Below are 17,267 nucleotides of genomic sequence, written 5' to 3' on the forward strand. Positions count from 1 at the left end.
TTGTTGTTTCCTTAGGAAATAACACTTTGTGAATATCATTTCTTTCCTTTGCTCACTCTTTATGATCCTCTATAGGGAAAGTATAAAAATATATATGTAAGGATACAAATTTGAAGTTTACTGAAACAAGCAAATCGAATATTATCATCTTTAATAAGATTGCTTTGTATTGATCGAAAAAGAAAGGACACAACCATCTATATCACTTCACTATCCTTATTTTCACTATAAATCAAATTGATTGATTATTTGTACCATGCTCGTTCTCCCCTAACTCCTATAATTCTCTTTGTTCATTATCATCAAATAAGGTTAAGGGCATGCTTTTTTTTCTATTGATATGTTCAAACTTCTTCCACCATCCCTACTCCTAAGGAGTGTTGAGCCACCCTCTATATATAAATAAGAAGTGTTTTGTTAGTGTCAGTATCTTCATCCCTCCATCAATGATCAAATTCTCTTGTTGCATTGCATGTTAGGTGTCTCACCTGATCAGCTGCATTCCATTAGGGTCATGGATCATCTGACGGTAGTGGCTTATTATACATTTTCCCTCATGAGCTGGCCCCTTTTCATTCATCTAGATCATCTTCAGTCAATTTTTGTCTTTAAATCTGCAAAAGTCAATTTTAGGGTTTTAGGTCTCATTAGGTTTAGGGTTTCATCAATAAGGTCTTCAAAATGCTCAATAATGGTCAGCAAGTGCATGAGGAGGTCAAAGAAAGTTTCAACGATAATAGTTTCCATAGTCACATGCTCATTCATTGATTTTTCCTCAAAACCCTGTTATGAGCAAAAACAGAGTATTTTATGTTTTTATGTATAAAATTGATGTAATTTCAGTTTTTTATATGTAATCACTTCAGTGGCAACCCTGGTCACCTTGCCAAGCTTCAACAACTCCATCCCCTACAAGGCAAACAAAAAGTCAAAGCATTCAGTTCATCAAAGGCAAAAATAAAGCAAATTGCCCAAAAACAGAGTTTTAAATGCAAGTCAAATGCAAACATTACAAAGTGGGTTTTTGATAAGTGAAAAATTAAAATCTTTTGTATATAAACCATTTTTCATGTTGAAAAAGCTCATTTACATCCAAAAGAGAAAAAATGAACAAGAGAAAGGTCGTGTTGAAGAGAGGGAGGCAAAAAATCGCAACAAGTTTGAAGTTTCAGAGGCGCGGTGCATTGGGTCGTGGGTGCAACGCATTGGGCTGCCCTTTGCAGTGTAAAACTTACACAGGCGCGACGCATCGAGTGGGTGCGACTCACAGGGTTTCAAGACCGATTTCACCCACAAACTCCTCCAAATTGCAAAATTTGCTCAATCTCCTTGTGTTCAAGTAAGTTAACATTTCTCCCATGACCAATGAATGAGTTACCTTGGTGTTTTTGGTGATTTAATGAGAAAAAATCAAAACCATACCTCTTCGTATTTCTTGCCAAAAACAGTTGCATAGGGTTTGCAAATTGTATGTTTTTTTGCCAATTTCACTCCTAGCCATTTCACTTCCTCACTTTTAGATTCCCTCCCTCTCATTACATTTTCATCTACCCACTACCTAAACCCCATATCCCTAAATTATTAACCCCAAATCCCTAAATCCCACTACCCCAAACCCTAATTAAAAATTCCCAAACCCTAATTGTTGTCCCAAAAGTCTAAATACTATTCCCTAAACCTTCCTATTCCCCAAAAACTTGACAACAATATTACCAAAACCCCTCATACACATTTTCTCCACATACATTCTCATCCTTGATAGCAAAAATCTAAAGGCACCATAAATCTCTTCATACTCATCAAGAAAACTCAAACATTGGCAAACATGGAGTCAGATCCTTCCTATGATCGAGATGAGGAGACACTCAATGATTCTTCTAGACAAATGCATGCACCAAGGAGACCTCACAAGGGTGGTAAACATGTACGAGAAGAGCCTACCTCACTTGCCGAGCTGTTGGCCTGTCCTCTTGCTATCACATGCATTCAACACCAATCTTGTTATCAGTTCTGTAAGATGGCAGAGAGAGTCCAGTACCATCATGAGTTGGCAAGATTGTTTGTGCTCCATCTACATAATGGTCAAGTCACTTTGGCAGGTGTGACATTCACCTTGACACCTAAGACTATTTCTCAAGCAACTGCCATTCCAAATGTTGGTGAGCAGTGGAATAAAAGGCAGTAGGTTGATAGAGAGAATTATGAGCCTTACATCAAGGCTGGTTATCAGAGGCATCTCAGTAGAGCTTTTCCCTTCCGATATCTGAAGGACACATATGCTCCCTTGATGAAACTTATAATTAAATATTTCAACTGTGAGGGTCAGTTTTCTCGCCTATATGCCTATCACAACAGATTGTTGATGCACTTCACTAGGGTGAGAATGATGAGTCTCCCCTATTTTATTTTCTAGAATATTGAGAGGATGACCACCTTAGTGCAAAGGAAGCCTCCTCAGTAGCAACTAAAGAGTATATATCATTTTTCACTTATCAAAATTGTGGTCTTGCATCAGCTTGGTTTACAGAACATCTCATGGGAGGATTTCATCTCACATGAGGTCTTCATAGGTCCTCAAGTATGCCTAGTAGTTTTTCATGAAACGGGAGGACCTTCACATCAGCAGGAGATTCACGAGCACAAACCACTAGTGTGCCAATGTTTGTCACCTATCAAAACGGCACTAGAAGGTTGTTTACAGCGGCAAAATGAGTATTATCTCCACCCGGGGTGGAAGGGGTCTCGTTTCCTCCATCAGCAGAGCAGGTACAGGACAAGGGCAAGCAACCATTACATGATGAGGGGCATTCAGGATGGCAAGGGACAGATTTCAGTGTTATTCAGGATGACAACACTGATTTGGGCTCACAAAGCTCAAAGCTTAGAGAGATCATTCAGGAGCAACAAGATGATATTCAGCATTTGTCTCTCAACCTAGAAAGAGCCAAGTGGATAATCAAATATCTGGAACAAAGAAACAAATAGCTATAGGATCAACAAACCATTATGGAGCTATAAAACATACGAGAAAATCGGCAAGCTGCCAAAAGGAGGAAAGTCAAGCTCACAACACTTGAACAAGAAATCAATGTTGATTGTGAATCTTCGCTTGAGAGGGCAAATATCCACTTGGAAAAGATGTTAGAGAAGGCCAACCGAGAGAAAAATATGTTGAGGCACATGGCGCATCACTACTTGGCGAGAAACAAAGTGTGCAAGGTAAAAATCAGAAACTTGAAGGCCAAGTTGAAGAAGGCATCAAGGAGGCAAAAATAGCAAGAGAGATTTCAGATCTTTGTTGAGGCTTCCTTGGCCTAACACAACACTTGATGAGGGACACTCAGCCCAAATTTCAAGAAATTTGGGACACTTTTTGCAATTTTGAAATTTTTGGCTTAAAAAACAAGTTTTTCTGCCTGATGCGCTGCGCCACCTGGCGTGCGCTTTTGATGGGGACCTCCTTTTGAGGAAAACTCAACATTTTTGGATTTTTCATGGAAAATTATGCATGCCTACAAATTTCCAAGAAATTTTGATAGGTTTTGAGCTTCCAAAAAGGTCAAAAACACCTCAAAAATGACCTTTCTGCCCTTTTTTGGACACATAGGGAGCAGTGTTGGGAGAACTCAGTTTTCGAGAGGCAAATGGAGGCCAAATTCAAAAATTCTACTTGTGCTAGAAAGTAGACAGGCAGATCCTTCTAACAAGCCCACGTGGAGCAAATTTGGACATTGGGAAGGCCTCCCAAATCAGCTGCAAAAAGGCTATACGCATAGGGAAATCAGTGCGACACATTGGAGGAATTTTGCTCATTTTTGGCCAAAAACTCTGTTTTTCGCCTAGTTTCTTCACAGTTTGACTTTTCTCCTTCTAATTGTCAAACTCATGATGTAATTTAATGTGACATGATGGATTTTGATGTAATTATGCTAAATTTTCACTCATAGAGGTAGATTCATCCATCAAAGGTAGTTTGCAATTGAATGAATCAGTTTTCTAGTTTTTAGAGGCAAGTTGTTCCACCACCTAATTTTTAGTTCTCAATTTAGACTTTATTGGAACAGCTCCTAAAATTATGAGCTCGACCCCTAGAGGCTAGGATTAGTTTTTGGTTGCATATATCTTGTAATTTTTCAGTTATTATCATGGTTGGATTTTTGGGAAAGCTTGGAGCTTCATTGTATACTCATTTCAGCAGTTTGGCAAACGAATAGACCAGGGTTTGCAGCACTTTATGGAATTCATGTGGTATGTTGCTTTTGTATTGTGTTTTCTTCTGTAATTGTAAGTTTACATGTGTTTTATGTATGCCATTATCTCTCTTTGCTTCATCTTAACTAAAACAAACAAGGATAAAGGTAGAATACATTGGAAGTGCAGTGCTCTACCTAGGGTTTGTTTAGTTATCTATGTTTTCAGCTGTTTGAAATGGATCCCTAAGTTTTTCATGCCCTTTTCAACTCCTCACCTATCTAAAAGCTCTCCGTCTCACTCAATTTGAAATACCAAATCACTTGCGTACCTTGCCCCATAGAGATCTCTACAAAACTGAGCCTCATTCCTCGGACCCAAATCTGCCTTTCACATTTGAGCCAACTAAACATCATCAAATTCAATCAAACACCTTTGTGTACATACCTAGCTTAAAATTAATCATCACATCAGTCATCTCAAGCTTTATTGGACATATTTTCCTGAGATTAACAAGGAGAGATCCATCCCTCTCCTAACTTGGTAGGGCTAGCTACCAGGTTAAGCGTGGTTTGATGTTACCCTAGATCCTACCTTTCTCAGCCTGAGGTATATTTATGCCCTAACATAGTGGCGACTCCACTGGGGAAAAATATTGTTTGTTTGTTAGTGTTCTTCATTTTATAAACTATAGATGGAGCCTGAAGTGATGCCAGGTAGCCTTCGAACTACACATTGCTTTGTGAGTGCATAAGTAGATAAAAGCTGCTTCAGTCAATCTTCGGTTTAGTCTTATAAATGAAACATCTGACTTGAAAATTGATCTAGTACATCAGATAATTCTAGACTTTTGGATGATGAGTTTAGAATCTGATAGGCTAAATAAGTTGATTTTTTTCTGTTTGATTTTTGGGAATAATTCAACACACTGGCTTCCAGATGACACACCAGAGCAAATCCTGATCCTGATCCAACTCCTCTGTATGAAAATCCCAATCTTATTCTGAGAATCCTTCATCGATAAAGTTTTGTGATTCCTGTGTTTAAATATTGTTCATGTCCTGTTGTTTTTGAGTATCTTGAATATCTTGAGTTTGACGAACAATTTGAGCTATCATTGTTTGAGACTAAATCTGAAAGTGTTGTTGGTTCTACTGCCCTAGATCAAGAGTTTGTCAAAGATCTTGAAACTGAAAAGGCTAATAAATTAATTGATGATTAAATTTGAAAATTCAAACTTCCATTGTGGCTACAAACATTCCTAAATTCTTAGAGTCTACATCTGCAACTCTTGGGTCATATACTATTGTGTCTAGTTCAAAAATTCCTACCGAACCTCCTTTCATTCCCACCATTCCCGTGCAGCCTTCCATCTCCGATTAGAAATATGTAGTGTTCTCACCTCCATCCTCTCCTTCTACCCCTCAAACATCAAAAATTTCTTCACCTCCATCCACACCTCATACATCAGTTCCTCCAACCCCTCCTACATCCCCAAGACCAGTCGTAAATCCACCTAGAGCAATGGTTGCCCAATATGCACCCCTTGTGTTGCCTCAAAACTTGGATGACATGCCCGCTTATTATCAAAGCAAAATTCCATTGTTTGACGATACCCCTCAAGGTATCACAACTCAACAACATGTGGATAAGATGGCAGATTTCTTTGATATCCATGAGATCGATGCAGAAAATGTAACAATGAGATTGTTTGTGCAAACTTTTGGAGGTGAGGTCAGAAAGTGGTTTAGAGCATTGTCGGCTAAAAAAATCAATTCATTGGAGGTGCTTCAAAGACACTTTTTGGATTGTTGGGAGGTAAAGAAGAACCCTCTTCAAATTCTTTCCGAATATGAAAACATCAAGAGGAATGTTGGTGAGAGTGTCCAAGATTATTGTGTTAGATTCAATACTTTTTACAATACAATTCCTACTGATATAAAGCCACCTATGGGGCTAGATTTGATTAAGTTTCTAGATGGTTTCGATCCTCATATGGCCTATCAATTAAGAGAAAGAGATCTAGCCACTTTGGAAGACATGCAGAATATTGCAGTCAACGTTGAAGCAAATCTGCTTGCCAAGAGAGCTAGAACAAAGGTTGAAAAGAAGGTAATGATAAAGGAAGATACTTCCACTTCAGATCAAGTGCTCCGTAAGCTTGAGAAGATGTTTAATAGGCTCACAATTGTTGATAAGCCTGAAGCACAAGTTAGAAATCCAAACTTCCATGGTCAGCATTAACCACAATTCAGAATCAAGCATCGAGAGCAATGAGCGCAAGACCAAGCGGCACAACAACAAGTGAAGACACCCTTATAGCAGAATTTTGTACATGGTCCGAAATCAGATGATGAGGAGAACATAATTGGAGAAGAGAATCATTTATGTACACTTGATGATATGCCAATTTTATCACTGAAGATGAGGAGTATTTAGAAAGCCCAGCCATACAAAGGGATGAAAATTCCATCTTGGCAAATGAAACAGCTCTTGAAGAAGAGTCTGATGAATATCAGATGGGTTACATGAATGCTTTGACAGGCTAGCAGTGACAATATTCACTCAGGAGTAGAGAAGTACCCATAAATCCAATTCAGAAAAGGAAGGAGGCGATACTGCCAGAGAATGATCCTCCCATTGTGTAGAAAAAGGGAAAAGAGACAGCTGACCCTACCACTAGAAAAACACCATCAGCAAATGAAACATCAAATCAACCAAGTATATCAAAGGAGAAAACTGAAAATAAGGATGTTTTAACTAAAGAGGTAGAGAAAACGTTAGTTTTTAACTTAGAAAATGAAATTTCTAAGTTAAAAGTATCTATTCCTTTGACTAAGTTGATGAAGAATAGTAGCTATAAAGGTGAGGTGTCTAAGATTTTGAATTTAGATCCATTATCTGATATGGTAAACGTGGAGGATGATCAACCTGAGTTGATATTTGGTCTAGCATTGGAAGGTCAGTCTCAAGATAGTGATGTAGCTCCTTTTTACATCAGCCTTACAGTGCATGACTATGTGTTATACAATGCTATGTTTGATTCCAGAGCCTCTCATAATCTCATGCCTAAGGAAATCATGGAGAAATTGGGTTTGGATATCACAAGAAAGTATCATGACCTTTAATCTTTTGATTCTGGTAGAGTAATATGCATTGGTCTTATTAATGATTTGGTGGTCAGTTTGGATTAGATTCCAGTGAAAAATGTTTTGATGGATGTGATTGTGGCAGATATTCCTCCTAGATTTGGCATGCTTCTTTCCAGATCTTGGGGAGCAAAACTTAAAGGGACATTGCAACTTGATTTCTTCTATGCAAATATTCCCGTGTTTAGTCAAATGAGGAAATTATACCAGGAAAAAAATATGAAGTACATGATCACTAGCAAGGAGAAACTGGTAAATCATCCAATCAACTATGTACATACTGATTTAGAATCATTTGTTTTATATTCTGATAGCTTTAGTGATGTAAATAGCCAAGTAGTTGAAGTAGAAGACATTCTAGAGATCATTAAAAATTTCAAAGAGGTCTTAAAGCAAGAAAGACAAAGACTTGATAGTACCACTGAGAAATCGGCCTTCCGACAACAGCAAAATAATGATGGACAATAGGGAAAAGTAAAAGAGCAAATAGAATTTCAGCATTTGGAAGGAGACGAGACTAGCTTGTGGAGCATGGATTTTGATGGCACAATAGGAAGGGAAGGTGCTGGAATTGGTATTTGGATACGCAGCCCTATTTTCTCCCCAAACAAAGTGCCAAGAAATGTAAGGGTCTGTTCGTATAAATTAGCTTTTGACTGTTCAAATAATGAGGCTGAATATGAGGCTTTAATTGTTGGTTTGAAAATCCTTAGAAAGTTAAATTCTAAAAGAATTTTAGTCTATGGCGACTCCGAGTTAGTTATCAAGCAAGTGAAAGGGGAATACCAAGCTAAGAATCCTCGAATGTGGGCCTACCACAATTCCGTATTAGATATCTTGATATTATTTCCAAATTACACTTTGACATGTGTCCCTCGTGTTCAGAATGTTATTGCAGATTCACTTGCAACAGTAGAAAGTAATTTGAAAATTCCAATGAATTCAAACAATAAGTTTGAGATTCATGTGAAACATCGCCTGACTGTCCGTGATAATCAAAGGTATTGGTAGGTGTTTCAAGATGATAAAGAAATCGAAGAATTTCTGCAAAATGAAGGTAAATTCGAAGACACTTCTATCGATGGGGAGCATGATGATGGTGAAGCGGATATAGAAGTCAACCAGATGGAATTTTTGCAGCTCAAAGACAATGTCATTCCTAAAGGTCTAATACCTTTAGAGGAGTTGTTCGATCAAGATGATGTAGCTTGAAAACTGAGCTTGTTGCAAACCGAGAAAGGAGTTGAGGATGTGAACATTGGATCAACAGAAAATCCTAGAATGATCAAGTTATCAAAGGCATTCCCTCCATAGGTAAAAGAAAAGTATATCAGTTTATTATCTTCATTTACTGATGTATTTGTATGGGACTATTCAGATTTGAAGGCATATGATACGAGCATAATTCAGTATATAATTCTGATCAAGCCAAATCAAAAGCCATTTCGATAGAGGTTAAGAAGAATAAATCCAAAGCTGCTGCCCTCAATAGAGAAGGAAGTGAATTGATTTTACAAATCTGGTATAATCATCCCCATAAGAGTTTCAGATTGGATTTCAAATTTGGTGCTCGTGCGCAAGAAAACAGGCGAGATTCGATTATGTATTTATTTCACAAATCTAAATAAAGTATCTTTGAAAGATAACTATCCATTGCCCAAGATGGATCACATACTTCAACGAGTAGTTGGAGCGTCCCGCATGTCACTACTCGATAGTTATTCCGATTATAACCAAATTCTGGTCCATGAGGATGACAGAGATAAAACAACGTTCCATACTCCATGGGGAGTTTTCCATTATGCTAAGATGCCTTTCAGACTGAAGAATCCTGGTGCGACCTTTCAGCGGGCCATGGATATTGCATTTGCTAATGAAAAATATGTATTTTTAGTTTTTTATCTTGATGATTTGACATTTTTTTCTAATTCAGATGAAGAGCACCTTTATCATTTGAAGATTGTATTTCAGCGGTGTAGAAAGTATGGTATATCTGTCAATCCAAAGAATAGTATGTTTGCCATGGATGAAGGAAAGCTTCTCAGTCATATTATATCAAAGGACAGCATCCGCGTCGTTCCAACTCGAGTGGATGTTATTTAGAAGATTGATTTTCTACGAAGTAAAAAGGAGATCGTATCATTCAATGGTAAGATGAATTTCTTATGTTGCGTTGTGCCAAATTTTGCAAAACATTTAAGGGAAATCACAAACATGTTAAATAAAAATAGTGTAGTGAAGTGGACCGAGGAAGCAATTAAGTATTTCAATTTGGTGAAATTGTCCCTTTCTTCAGCTCCGGTTTTGATCAGCCCAGATTATACTCAATATTTCATTTTGTTTTCATTTGCCTTTGATCATACAATGGTAGCGGTCTTAATGCAGAAAAGACACCAGCTCGAGAAACGAATTGCTTTTTTCAGCAGAACGATAAGAGATGCAACTTTAAAGTATAATATTACCGAAAAGAAAGCTCTTGCTTTTGTAAAGGCATTAAAATATTTGCGAGTCTATATTCTGGATTCTCATATCCTTGCTTATGTCCCTAACGCTGTTGTTAAAGACGTCATAGTGCAAACAGATCCAGAAGGGAGACAAGGCAAATGGATCACTGCTTTGTTGGAATATGACGTGGAAATCAAACCAACAAAGCTCATCAAAGGACAGGGGCTAGCCAAACTAATGGCTGAGTCAAATTTGCATGCCTTGGACATTAATCTCATTGCTGCTATTTTCGAGGAAGATGAAGAAAGTTTGCCCGCTTAGGTATCAGAAATTTTTCTTCTTTCTCATTGGTGTTCGGACATTGTTTATGTGCTCCAAAATCTGTCACCACCACCTGGAATGGCTAAGAAAAAAAGTAGGACCCTGAAATTAAAGGCTACCAAGTTTTGTATCATGAATAATGCACTCTATTAGAAAGATACCAGTGGTGTCTTGCTCAATTGTTTAGTTAAAGAAGAGGCAAAACAGGTTATGGAAGACTTTCACAAGGGAGATTGTGGAGGTCATCCTTTTTGGAATACAATAGCCAACAAAATTTTGAGAGCAAGATATTATTGGCCAACTCTCTTTGTTGATGTGTACAAAATTGTTACAAGCTGCCATGAATGTCAGATTTTTCAAGGTAAGAGAAAATTGCAGCCTTTACCACTCAAGCCGATTGAAGTAAGTGCTCCATTTCAGCAGCGGGGTTTGGACTTCATTGGTGAGATTCATCCTACTTCTTCAGCGCAGCACAAGTGGATCCTCATAGCGACAAATTATTTTACCAAATGAATTGAGGTGATTCCCACTAGGCAAGCCACTGATTCAGTAATCATTTCATTTCTTGAAAACAATATTTTGTCTTGTTTTGGCTGTCCAAACAAGCTGATCACTAATAATATAGAAGCTTTTAAATCTAAAAGAATGATTGACTTTTGTAATAAATATCAAATTACTTTGGGGCACTCAACTGCATATTATCCACAAGGAAATGGATTTGTGGAATCCTCAAATAAATCTTTCGTCAATATTATCAAAAAGCTGCTAGAAACGAACAAGAAGAGTTGGCACAAAAAGCTGGTTAATGCACTTTGGCCAAACCAAGTAAGTCAAAATAAATCTATAGACATGTCCCCTTTCAAGCTCGTGTATGGGGTTGACATAGTATTCTCGACCTCTCTCGCAGTCCCGATGGTTAAACTTCTGTAGGAAGGTGGCAACGAGGATGATCATTTCCAGTGAAGAATCAATCAAATGATCCATTTACAGTAGAATAGAGGGGAGGTTTTTCAGAACACTTTCAGGCTGCAAGAGAGGATCAAGAAAATATATGATCGAAAGGAAAAGGCAAACAAGTTCCAAATAGAAAATATAGTGCTGAAATGGGACAAGCGAAACGAAGATAAAGATAAGCATGGGAAGTTTGAGAACCTTTGGAAAGGACCTTTCAGAGTTGTTGCATATCGGGGCCAAAATTCTTTCCTTCTGAAAGAAATGAATGGAGAAGATTGTCCAGGTGGGCCGGTCAACAGTCGACTGCTCAAATGGTACTATTTCTAAAATGTTTTCTGCTGTCATATGCATCATTGTACATACCGATTTATTTTATTTCATTGCAAGTGTGCACTGTCATCATTCATTCAGTTTGGGGCCCTGAAGGCTATAAAACTGAGGCTTGATTTCATTTTTGGTTTGGATTGTTTTAGTTAGGTTTTTCAGTCGATTTCAGTCTTGAAATTGAGTTAGTTTTGAGTCAGATTTCAGTCCTGAAATTGAGTCAAGAGTTTGGTTTTGGTTTGTCAAAGTTATTGAATCCATATCCCAATGGACAAAGGCACTGCCTTCTTTCCCAAATATATGTAGTTCTTGGCACCTCCAAGGAGCTACCATTCCCATTAGAGTCAATGTTAGTGTCGGTATCTTCATCCCTCCATCAGTGATCAAATTATATTGTTGCATTGCATGTTAGGTGTCTCACCCGATTAGCTGCATTCCATTAGGGTCATGGATCATCTGACGGTAGTGGCTTATTATACATTTTCCCTCATGAGCTGGCCCATTTTCATTCATCTAGATCATCTACAGTCAATTTTTGTCTTTAAATCTGCAAAAGTCATTTTTAGGGTTTTAGGTTTCATTAGGTCTAGGTTTTCATCAATAAGGTCTTCAAAACACTCAATAACGGTCAGCAAGTGCATGGGGAGGTCAAATAAAGCTTCACCAATAATAGTTTCCATAATCACATGCTCAGTGATTGATTTTTCCTCAAAACTCTGTTTTGAGGAAAAACAAATTCTTTTATGTTTTTATGTATAAAATTGACGTAGTTTCAGTTTTTCATATGTAATCACTTCAGTGGCACCCCTGGTCACCTTCCCAAGCTTCAGCAACTCCATCCCTTGCAAGGAAAACAAAAATTCGAAGCATTCATTTCATCAAAGGTAAAAATAAAGCAAACTGCCCAAAAACTGAGTTTTAAAAGCAAGTCAAATGCATACATTACAAAGTGGGTTTTTGATAAATGAAAAATTAAAATATTTTGTATATAAACCATTTTTCATGTTCAAGAAGCTCATTTGCATCTAAAAGAGAAAAATTGAACAAGAGAAAGGTCGTGTTGAATAGAGGGAGGCAAAAAATCGCAGCAAGTTTGAAGTTTCAGAGGCGCGGGGCATTGGGTCGTGGGCGTGGCGCATCTGCCTAGTGCGGCGCATTGGGCCACCCTATGCAGTGTAAAACTTACACAAGCGCAACGCATCGAGTGGGCACGACACACTGGGTTTGTGGTGCAGCGCATAGGGTTTCAAGCTCGATTTCACCCACAAACTCCTCCAAATTGCAAAATTTTCTCAATCTCGTTGTGTTCAAGTAAGTTAACATTTCTCCCATGACCAATGAATGAGTTACCTTGGTGTTTATGGTGATTTAATGAGAAAAATCAAAACCCTACCTATTTGCATTTCTTTCCAAAAAATAGTTGCACAGGGTTTGCAAATTGTATGTTTTGCTACCAATTTCACTCCTAGTCATTTCACTCCCTCACTTTTACATTCCCTCGCTCTCATTACATTTTCATCTACCCACTCCCTAAACCCCATATCCCTAAATTATTAACCCCAAATCCCTTTCCCACTACCTCAAACCCTAATTAAAAATTCCCAAACCCTAATTGTTGTCCCAAAAGTCTAAATACTATTCCCTAAACCTTCCTATTCCCCAAAAACTTGACAACAATATTCCCAAAACCCGTCATACACATTTTCTCCACATACATTCTCATCCTTGACAGCAAAAATCTAAAGACACCATAAATCTCTTCATACTCATCAAGAAAACTCAAACATTGGTAAACATGGAGTCAGATCCTTCCTATGATCGAGATGAGGAGACACTAAATGATTCTTCTAGAGAAATTCATGCACCAAGGAGACCTCATAAGGTTGGTAAACATGTATGAGAAGAGCCTACTTCACTTGCTGAGCTGTTGGCCTGTCCTCTTGCTGTCACATGCTTTCAACACCAATCTTGTTATCAGTTATATAAGATGGTAGAGAGAGTCCAGTACCATCATGAGTTGGCAACATTGTTTGTGCTCCATCTACATAATGGTCAAGTCACTTTGGTAGGTGTGACATTCACCTTGACACTCGAGACTATTTCTCAAGCAACTGGCATTCCAAATGTTGGTGAGCAGTGGAATAAAAGGTAGCAGGTTGATAGAGTGCATTATGATCCTTACATCAAGGTTGGTTATAAGAGGCATCTCAGTATATTTTTTCCTTTCTGATATATGAAGGACACATATGCTCCCTCGATGAAACTTATAATTAAATATTTTAGCTGTGAGTGCTAGTTTTCTCGCCTATATGCCTATCACATCATATTTTTGATGCACTTCACCAGGGTGAGAATGATGAATCTCCCCTATTTTATTTGTTGGAATATTGAGAAGATGACCACCTTAGTGCAAAGGAAGCCTCCTCAGCAGCGGTTAAATAGTATATATTATTTTTCACTTATCAAAATTGTGGTCTTGCATCAGCTTGGTTTACAAAACATCTCATGGGAGGATTTCATCTCACATGTGGTCTTCATAGGTCCTCAAGTACCCCTAGCAGTTTTTCGTGAGATAGGAGGACCTTCACATCAGCAGGAGATTCATGAGACACAAACCACTAGTATGCCAGTGTTTGTCACCTATCAAAAGGGCACTAGAAGGTTGTTTGCAGCGGCAAAACGAGTATTATCTCCACCCAAGGTGGAAGGGGTCTCGTTTCCTCCATCAGCAGAGCAGGTATAGGACAAGGGCAAGCAGCCATTACATGATGAGGGGCCTTCAGGATGGCAGGAGACAGATTTCATTCTTATTCAGGATGATGACACCGATTTGGGCTCACAAAGCTCAAAGCTTAGAGAGATCATTCAGGAGAAACAAGATGACATTCAACATTTGTCTCTCAACCTAGAAAGAGCCAAGTGGATAATAAAATATCTGGAGTAAAGAAACAAACAGCTAGAGGATTATCAAACCATTATCGAGCTACAAAACATACGAGAAAACCGGCAAGCTGCCAAAAGGAGGAAAGTCAAACTTACAACACTTCAATAAGAAATCAATTCTGATCGTGAATATTGGCTTAAGAGGGAAAATATACACTTGGAAAAGATGTTAGAGAAGGCCAACCAAGAGAAAAATATGTTGAGGCACATGGCCCATCATTACTTGGCAAGAAACAAAGTATGCAAGGCAAGAATCAGAAACTTGAAGGCCAAGTTGAAGAAGGAATCAAGGAGGTGAAGAGATCAAGATAGAATTTAGATATTCGCTGAGGCTTCCTTGGCCCAACACAGCACTTGATGAGGGAAACTCAGCCCAGATTTCAAGAAATTTGGGACACTTTTTGCAATTTTGAAATTTTTGGCTTAAAAAATAGGTTTTTCTGCCTGATGCGCCGCGCCACCTGGTGCGCGCTTTTGATGGCGGACGTCCTTTTGAGGAAAACTAAGCATTTTTGGATTTTTCATTGAAAAATATGCATGCCTACAAATGGCCAAGAAATTTTGACAGGTTTTGAGCTTCCAAAAAGGTCAAAGACACCTTAAAAATGATCTTTCTACCCCTTTTTGGAAACACAGGAAGCAGTGTTGGGAGAACTCAGTTTTGGAGGGCCAAATGGAGGCCAAATTTAGAAATTCCACTTTTTCTGGAAAGTAGACAGGCAAACCTTTCCAACAAGTGCACGTGGAAAAAAATTTCACATCATGAAGGCCTCAAAATTCAGTTGCAAAAATGTGCTATGCATAGGGAAATTAGTGCGGCGCATTGGAGGAATTTTGCTCATTTTTGGCCAAAACTTTGTTTTTTGCCTAGTTTCTTCATAGTTTGACTTTTCTCCTTATAATTTTCAAAATCATGATGTAATTTAAATTGAAATGATGGATTTTTATGTAATTATGTTAAAGTTTCACTCATAGAGGTAGATTCATCCATCAAAAGGTAGTTTGCAACTGAATGAATTAGTTTCCTAGTTTTTAGAGGCAAGCTATTCCACTACCTACTTTTTAGCTCTCAGTTTAGAATTTGTTGGAATAGCTCCTAAAATTATGAGCTCAACCCCTAGAGGCTAGGATTAGTTTTTGGTTGCCTATATTTTGTAATTTTTCAGTCATTAGCATGGTTGGATTTTTGGGAAAGCTTGGAGCTTCATTGTATACTCATTTCAACAGTTTGGCAAAGGAATAGACCAGGGTTTGTAGCACTTTATGGGATTCATGTGGCATCTTGCTTTGGTATTGTGTTTTATTCTATAATTGTAAGTTTACATGTGTTTTATGTATGCCATTATCTCTCTTTTCTTCATCTTAACTAAAACAAACAAGGATAAAGGTATAATACATTGAAAGTGCAGTGCTATACCTAGGGTTTGTTTAGTTATCTATGTTTTCAGTTGTTTGAAAAGGATCCTTGAGTTTTTCATTCCCTTTTCAACTCCTCACCTGTCTAAAAGCTCTCCATCTCACTCAATTTACAATACCAAATAACTTGCCTACCTTGCCCCATAGAGATCTCTGCAAAACTGAGCCTCATTCCCCGGACCCAAATCTTCCTTTCACATTTGAGCCAACTAAACATCATCAAATTCAATCAAACACCTTTGTATACATGCATAGCCTAAAATTAGTCATCACATCAATCATCTCAAGCTTTATTGGCCATATTTTCTTGAGATTGACAAGGGAAGATCCCTCTCCTGACCTGGTAGGGCTAGCTACCAGGTTAAGTGTGGTTTGATGTTACCCTAGATCCTACCTTTCTCAGCTTGAGATAGATTTAGGCCCTAACATGTTGTTTATATATATATATATATATATATATATATATATATATATATATATATATATATATATATATATATATATATATATATATATATATAGACACACACACATATGTTTACTAACAATTCTATGATTTTTCAGATAGAGGATAGGGGGTCTCATCACGAGCTAGCCTACCATGATCATAAGGAACCAGCGAAGTGTCATTCCCACTATGGCCACCACACTAGGGATATGATCTAATGGATGCACAAAAAAAAAGTCCTTGGAACAGGAGGTCCAATTGCGAGTCAGCCTGCCCACCTTTCGCTCATTCCCAGTGAATGGCAATGTGTTCATCTAGTTACCAAGCCAACATATTGGTCTCTACTCTGACATCATAATGCACTTCCCTAATTATACATAGAGGATCATGGTTCCAAGGGGTGAAAAAGCAACTCTATCAAAGCTATAAATGCCTACAGAAAACAGAAGCTCCGCTGATGGTATTGAAGTCATATTTTCAACATCAATAGTTATTATAATTCCATTTTCTCATTTTTACCTTTACTACAGAGAGATTATGTTCCTAATCTATTTTTGAACCTTTATGCATGTGATATCTTTTAAAAATAAATCATAGTATCTTTAAGTGGAATGATGATGGCGAAGTATATTTCCTACGTCAGTTGTCCTTTTTCCTTTTCGAATCACCTCACGAGATCTCCTCACTTATTGATAATTCTCATTATATGCATTGATTTCAGCACTCCGATATATTTTGGGATCCTTTCATTAATATGCATACCTTGACACTTTTATCGCCCCTATACTTCGCCGCCAGCATGTTATTCCTTCACTCATTCGGTCGAAGACGACCTATCATTTAAAAGAGGGGGGAGGAGCAACCTCCATTGTACTTATGTATGTGTTTCAATCCTTTATTCGATTGTGCAGGGAAATATGAAATTCCATGATTACAAAGTATGTGGTATAATAGCAAGTCCTAAATAACGGTATTTATGCTTCTAAAGTATCATCTGAAATGACCATTATAACAACCTGATGTTCCATCACTCAGCTCTGTCTATTGCTGTGATATCTCTGCTACACTAACTATTT

Source organism: Pinus tabuliformis, chromosome Q (genome assembly GCF_031772625.1).
Source record: "Pinus tabuliformis cultivar Carrire ecotype Pingquan chromosome Q, CPIR1, whole genome shotgun sequence".
In the NCBI taxonomy this organism is placed as follows: domain Eukaryota; kingdom Viridiplantae; phylum Streptophyta; class Pinopsida; order Pinales; family Pinaceae; genus Pinus; species Pinus tabuliformis.